The sequence below is a fragment of the Pyrus communis genome, chromosome 15 (genome assembly GCF_041283825.1).
Source record: "Pyrus communis isolate YQ-2024b chromosome 15, ASM4128382v1, whole genome shotgun sequence".
In the NCBI taxonomy this organism is placed as follows: domain Eukaryota; kingdom Viridiplantae; phylum Streptophyta; class Magnoliopsida; order Rosales; family Rosaceae; genus Pyrus; species Pyrus communis.
In genome coordinates this window covers 20526073-20533895 of record NC_142579.1, presented here as the reverse complement: position 1 = coordinate 20533895, position 7823 = coordinate 20526073, and the positions used below count along the sequence as shown (strand labels likewise).

The 7823-nt window shown below is 35.5% G+C and overlaps 1 pseudogene; it reads right to left on the bottom strand.

The window, feature by feature from the left end:
• Window positions 1-6725: 6725 nt before the first annotated feature.
• Window positions 6726-7360, bottom strand: LOC137724502 (peroxiredoxin-2E, chloroplastic-like; annotated as a pseudogene).
• Between the last annotated feature and the right edge of the window lie 463 nt (window positions 7361-7823).

Below are 7823 nucleotides of genomic sequence, written 5' to 3'. Positions count from 1 at the left end.
AAATATTTCAACCAATCTTCCCTTTTCGTTCTTTTTGGGTGAGATAAGGGTCCTTTGTGAGAGGAACAATAGTCTTTTTAGGAGGAAAATAGTGCTTTTTGTTTTTGAATCTTATGATTCAGCAATGCTCCTGCTATACCCTTTTTTTTTTTTTTTTTTTTTTTTTTAATTTATTTATTTAATTTAATTTATACAGTTTGATAAATTACAGATGTGCAATTGTACGTGTTTGAATTATGAAGGTAATATTCAAATAGAAAAGATGGAAATTGACATAAGAATGGCCACCCTCTATTGGTTAGAGGAAAATGGTATGCTATGGCTACAAATGCACAACACACATACTTTTACCCTTGTATAAAGTTTTAGGGTGATTTTTAGTTTACTATCCTAAATTTTTTTTTTATTTTCAACATTTCATACATCAAGTTTTTTTTTTTTTTTTTTTTTATCTACTTAAAGTGATAATTCTTGGACACTTTCATACATTCGTTAAGTTTTTTGTTAAAATAGTCATTAACTTGTGACGTGACGTCTGCATGGAAAATGAATGAACATCACGTGTAAATCTGGAGCCCATGTGGATATTAATAAATTAAAAAAAATAAAATTTAGAATTTTAAAAACCTAAAAAGTTAGGTAAAAAAACTTTTTACTAGTATTAACCAAATAAACTTGAATTAGTTGGGGTTTATCTTCAAAATAGTTAGAGTTTGTTGGAGTTAGTTGTAAAGGGTAAAATTGTAAATATGTTCAACATAGTCTCTGTATAAGCAGTGTCTTAGAGACTTAGTGGATTATGATGTAATAATTCTTTTTACTCATTCAATACAACTGAAAGGTTTCTCTCTCTTTCTTCCCTCTCTTCGATTTCTTTAGTTTCTTCATCCCTAAGATTTTATCGATTCTTTAGTGTTAATATGGTATCATCGCCGACAATGGCTCATTGTTGCTGTCGTTCCTAGTTCTTCCACTGTTGCTATACACGATTGAAGATTTTGAGAGGAGTTTATCACATCTGTTCAAAGTTCTGGCGATTGCAGTTTCGTTCTAGCGATTTGGGGTATCAATCAAAGCTACGATTCAAGTGATATTGTAAAATTTCTGCTGAGTAATTGGGTTCAGTCCTGACTAGAAGATCAAGATTTCAAAATTTGGTTTTATGTTGTATGTTTGATTTGAACTTTATTGCAAGATTTCTCAAGAAAATTTTAGTCTTTCTTGATTATGAAGGGAGTTTCATTCTCTCTTGATTAATAAGAAAATATAGTCTTTCTTTCAATTCATACTATAGAAAAGATTGCGTGTTTGTTTTATTCTTAAAGGTTTGTGTATTGCATCAAGATATCATGACTAATCCTATCGTTAAAGTTGAAAATCTGTTGGGAATGCTTACTATAAAGTTGAAGGATGATAATTTTGCGAAATCGGCATTTCAGTTCAAGTCTATGTTGAAGGGTCATAAATTGTTTGGGCACTTTGATGGCACTATTGTTTGTCCATCAAAATTTGTAATTCATACTAAGAAAGGAGTTACTCCTGAACTCATTGATGCATATATTGAATGGGAATCCACAGATATGGCATTGTTAAGTCTTTTACTAACTACTCTGTCTGATGAGGCTATTGAATATATTCTTGGATGTGTGATTACTTATGAGGCTTGGTCAAATCTTGTGGATCTATTTGCTTCAGTGTCTAAGTCTAGAGTAAATCACTTAAAGGCTGAACTACATACAATTTAGAAATGAGGGGATTCAATTGATAAATATCTGTTAAGATTGAAGAATATAAGGGAACATTTAATTGCTGCTGGAGAATTAATTTATGATAATGATGTGATAATTGCTAGTTTGGCTGGTTTACCAAAAGAATATGCAATAATTCGAACAGTGATATTAGCTAGAGAATCATCTATTTCTGTAAAAGAATTTCGAGCTCTGTTGCTTAGAACTGAAAAAGAAATTGAAGGTGAATCAAGTGTTGTGTATCAAAATCTTTCTGCCTTATATGTTCAAGGTTCTCAAACGACTTAGGGAGCTTCATTTGCTTCAGCCTCCAATCCTGCAAGACATAGTAATTTACCTACAACAACTAGGGGTGTCCTAACTCCTAATCCATACCTTATATACAGCAATATCCATCACCATTTGTCTTACCACAACCATACTCACAACCTCCTATGCTTCAACAATTTCCTGGTTTTGTTTACCCTCAAGTTCCTTATGGTTTTGGGTATATGGGTAATGCTTCAAATTCTGGTCCAAGACCTCCATTTATGCAGAAACCAAACGATAAGGGTAATAACAGTTTCAAGCCAAATGCTGGTTTTAAAGGCAAGGGTATAATACAGGCACTTTTTCTGGTTTTTCATCTGGCAATACAAGTCAATATGGTACAAATGTGTGGAATGGGAATATAGAAAACTGATTTACTACTGTGATTGAGTGTTAAATCAACAACAAGAGATGACATATTGCTGTTAATTGTTTTCACAGAAATGCTAGTGCACCAAGTATTGGTTTTCAAATTGAGTGTCAGATTTGTGGAAAACGTGGTCACTCGCCTCTTAAGTGTTATCACAGAGGGAATTATGTGTTCCAAGGTCAACAACCACCAAAAAATTTAACAGCTATGACAGCACAGTAAGCAGAACAACAGATTCCTTAGGATGCATGGATTGTTGATATTGGTGCATCTCACCATATCACTGCTGATGTTAATACATTAAGCCAAGTTACACCATTCCAAGGTTCTGATACAATTATATTTGGCAATGGGACAGGTTTATCAATTGAGAATACTAGTGCAACTACTATTAAAACTAATTCTCATAGCCTGGTTCTTAATAATGTTTTACATGTTCCCAAAATTGCTCGAAGTTTGTTATATGTACAACAATTATGTGCTGATAATCATAGTTGTTTTATTTTTCAAATCCCTGTTATCAAACATTCAAGAGGAGTTCAGTCTGTGATTCAAAAGCTTTCTGGTTTTCTTGGATAGTTAGTAAAGTCAACATTGTGGCATCAACGGTTTGGTCATCCTACTAATGAAATAATGTATATCATGTTGAGACAATCAAATATACCACTACAATTAGATGAAGGTCATAGAATGTGTACTTACTATATTAAAGGAAAGATGTGTAGACTTCTTTTTTCTACTAGCAGTGATAGGTACTTCTCACCATTTGAAAAAATGCACTCAGATGTATGGGGCCCTTCTCCAGTCAAGACAATAGAGGGGTATAAATACTATGTAACTTTTGTTGATCAATATACAAAGTATGTTTGGATTTTTCCAATATATAACAAATCAGATGTGTATGCAATTTTTGTGAAATTCTACAACATTGTTCATACACAGTTTGGTGTTGCTATTAAATGTATACAATCTAATGGTGGAGGAGAGTACACAAGGGATTATTTTAAAGCTTTTCTTGCTGCAAAAGGTGTTGAACAAATGATTTCTTATCCATACACTCCTTAACAGAATGGAGTAGTTGAAAGAAAACATAGGCATATAGTGGAAACTGTCATTAATCTTTTTGCTTAAGCTGGATTATCAATTGAATTTTGGTATTATAAATGTACACAAGCTGTGTTTTTAATTAATAGAATACCTTGCAAAGTGTTGTCCATGGTGTCACCTTACAAGAAACTATATGGTAAGGATCCTGAGTTGCAGAATTTGATAGTGTTTAGGTCAGCAGTCTATCCTTGGTTAAGACCATATTCTGTACACAAGTTACTACCTAGGTTTGATCAGTGTGTATTTTGGGTTATTCTAAGGGATACAAAGGTGTAATCTATTACAGTGTACAGAATCAGAAATGTATTATCTCGAGACATGTTATCTTTGATGAGATTATGTTTCCTTATGCATTGTTAAAGACTAAAGTTCAAGGACAGAAAGTCACTCCAAGTTAATCTCAGTATAGAACTGTAGTATTACCTATTCCAGTACAACACATATCTTCAGATCATGTGAATATAGTTCATCAAAAAGGTCTTATGGAATCACTCTCTGGTAATGGGAATATCAATGACTCATCATCATCTACAATTCAAAATGGTGCACATACACCAGTTTCTTCCTCACATATGAGCAATTCTTCATTACAATCTGGCACTGGAACACATGGGTTTAAAACTCAAGCACCCACAAAAACTTTTTCCTCATCTCAGCATATAGTTCTCTTGCTTCATGTCCTTAATCCGTCTCAACTTCAGGTAATTCTTCCTCTGTCCCCACCAAATGCACAAACTCAACCTCAGTTACACAACACTATTCAAACTACACTTAAGATTGGTGCTATTATGAGTCATTTCTAGCTGCTTTGCCTAAATTATCATCTATTTAGTTCAAAGATGGTGATATTGAAGATACTAATAGTCATATACCATGTGGGTTTTCATTTTTGGCTGACATACATGAGGCAGATGAACCAAAGAATTTTAGAGCTGCATCAACTATTAATCAATGGAAAAAAAAGCTCTGCAAGAGGAGTATGATGCTCTAAAGTCACAAGGTACATAGAAACTGGTCTCTTCTCCAGGTGATAAAGCTGTGATAGGAAGTAAATGGGTCTATAAAGTGAAAAGAAATCCTGATGGGACAGTGTCAAAGTACAAAACTCAATTGGTGGCATAAGGTTTCAGTTAAGAGCAAGGGCTGGATTATTCAGAAACTTTTAGTCCTGTGGTTAGACATTCTACTGTGAGACTTATTCTAGCATTGGCAGCACAACTTCACTGGAATTTAAGACAGTTAGATATTAAAAATGCATTTTTACATGGGGAGCTTGAAGAAGAAGTATATATGAAACAACCCCAAAGATTTGTGGATCAAAAGTATCCAAGTCATGTGTGCAGATTAGTAAAATCATCATATGGGTTGAAACAAGCTCCAAGAGCTTGGAATTCTATGTTTACAAGCTTCTGCTTGCACTTGGTTTTAAAACTTCAATGTCTGATACAAGTTTGTTTGTGAAGGTGGATGAGACTAATGTTATTTTGCTCCTTTTATATGTTGTTGACATCATTTTAACTGGATTTAGTATTGAGAAAATTCAATCTGTCATTGATAATCTAGCATATGTGTTTGATTTAAAAGATATGGGAAAATTGACATATTTCTTGGGACTCCAGATTCAGTATAATGCATATGGGTCTTTGTTTGTGAATCAATCAAAGTACACTAAGGAGTTATTGAAAAAGGCTAATATGGAGCAGTGTAAACCAACCTCAACACCTTTTAAACCTCATTCCCAGCTACTTACAACTAAAGGAACACCATTATTTGATCGTACACATTATAGGAGCTTGGTTAGGGCTTTGCAGTACCTTACCTTTACCAGGCCAAATATTGCACACTCAGTCAATATAGTGTGTCAATATATAACCAATCCTTCTGAGTCCCATATGCATTTGGTGAAAAGAATTATGAGGTATCTTCAGGGTACATACAACTGTGGGCTGAAATACTCTTAATCCTCCGACTTTCAGGTCAATGCCTATTCTGACTCTGATTGGGTAGCAGATATCAACACAGGAAGATCCATTACTGGTTATGTTTTTTACTTGGGATCCAATCCAATATCATGGCAGTTAAGGAAACAAGCGATTGTATCTCGTAAGTTCCACAGAAGCTGAGTATAAAGCCTTGGCACACTGTGTTGCAGATGTATTTTGGATTCGATATTTGCTTAAGGATGTACATTAAGTTTTTACACAATCTCCTACCTTGCATTGTGATAATCTCTCAGCTTTGGCATTGTGTTCCAATCCAGTGTTCCATTTAAAGACTAAACATTTGGACACAGATTATCATTTTGTTAGGGAAAAAGTTCAAAAGGGGGATCTTTTGTTCAATACATATCAACAAATAAACAGGTAACATATGTATTCACTAAAGGCTTACATAGTCTAGTATTCATTCAACATTATAATAATCTTCATATTGGAGTCTCTGGTGTTGATCCGCAAAGTTCATAGGAGAAAACAACTTCAAGTGCAGCAGTTACAGAACATAACATCTTTAATAATTCATCATTGCAGTAATAGCTTATCAGTCTATCTACTCAAGCTGATAAATCATTGCAAACACAACTTGGGAGATCCCAGTTCTGTTTGAGGGGGGGGAGTATTAACCAGATAAACTTGAATTAGTTGGGGTTTATCTTCAAAACAGTTAGAGTTAGTTGGAGTTAGTTGTAAAGGGTAAAATTGTAAATCTGTTCAACATAGTCTCTATATAAGCAGTGTCTTAGAGACTTAGTGGATTATGATGTAATAATTTTTTTTACTCATTCAATGCAACTGAAAGGTTTCTCTTTCTTTCTTCACTCTCTTCAATTTCTTTAGTTTCTTCATCCTTAAGATTTTATCGATTCTTTAGTGTTAATAACTAGAGGAATTTGGATCTTTATCGGATCCTCTTTGTGAGGATTCCAGGGATCCATGAGTCGTGTCCGTTCATCATATATTGTGCAGTCAGAAATCATTTTAAATATTTATATGTAAAATTAAATGCAAACAATACCTGACAAAAAATGACCGCACGATGTATGATGAATGGACACGATTCACAGATCTCTAGGATCCTCACCAAAAGGATCTAGAGAGGATCCTGTTGGTTACTAGAGACCCTACACCTAAAAAAATATGATCCTTGACTTCCTTCGAAACCCTACCACAACCCCACTGCTCGCACGCATGCTGTCACTCGCAGCTCGTATTGCAGACCTTAACAACTGCATCCTCCAACAAAAGCAAGGACCTTTTGGACCAGACGCCCAGCCCCACTAGCTTATCACTCAAATTGAGCTTTGCCCAGATCGTCCTCATGGAATCGTCGTTCCCATCGAAGAGCAGCAACACATAGTCGTTGATGTTGAGATTCTCATTCTACGCCTTGATCACAAAGATTCGTTGACCGCAATGCAGGCGATGGTCTTGACTCCTTTCGCCTTAAGCTCTACCAGCTACTCCACGAATCTTAGGATGTGCTTTTGGGAGAAGGTTGAGGTCAAGGTGTCGGGGGCAGCAAAGAGGATTGCCTTCTTGGAGTTGGTGAGCTCAGAGATAATCAGGGGTTTGGACGTCCCCAACAGCGTCAAGGTGGGAAAGGTAACTTCGGGAAGCTTGTTACCTACGGCGATGGTCGCGGAGATAAGTTTAGAGGTGGTGATGGAGAAACGGATGAGGGTTTCTGGGTGGGGGAGAGAGGTGTAGGAGATTTTGGAGGAGATGGATTTGGGTGAGAAGAGAGATGTTTTAGGTGCGGCAGTGCCTATGGAGAAAGTGAAGGATTTAGGGGCTGTGAGGAGCCTTGAGATTGTGAGGGAGGTTGCCATTTTTGGTGATTTGAGTTTTAGAGTGATAGGGTGAGATTGTTTGAGGGAGATAGGAGAGAGAAGGGTAAGCGTTAGGTTTGTTGGAAATGCTAGTGTGTATGCTGGGTTTGTTGGGTTTATTTATTTTTTTAATTTTTAATGTCCACATGGGCCCAAGATTGACACATGGCGCCTAATCATTGTCCAGACTGGGGTGAAAAAACTTGATGTATGAAATGTTGAAAACCAAAAAATTTCAGTATAGTAACTAAGGATTACCCTAAGATTTATGATTGCTTGCTCTTATTATGTTTTAGCTCTTGTGTTTTGGGTGGTAAGTAGGGGTGGGCATCAAACTGAACCAAACCGATTATTTTTAGTTTGGTTTGGTTTGACTAAACCGACTATTTTTTAATTATTAATTTATTCAGTTTACACATGTTAATTATTGTAGGTTTTTTAGGAGGTTTTACCATAAACATAG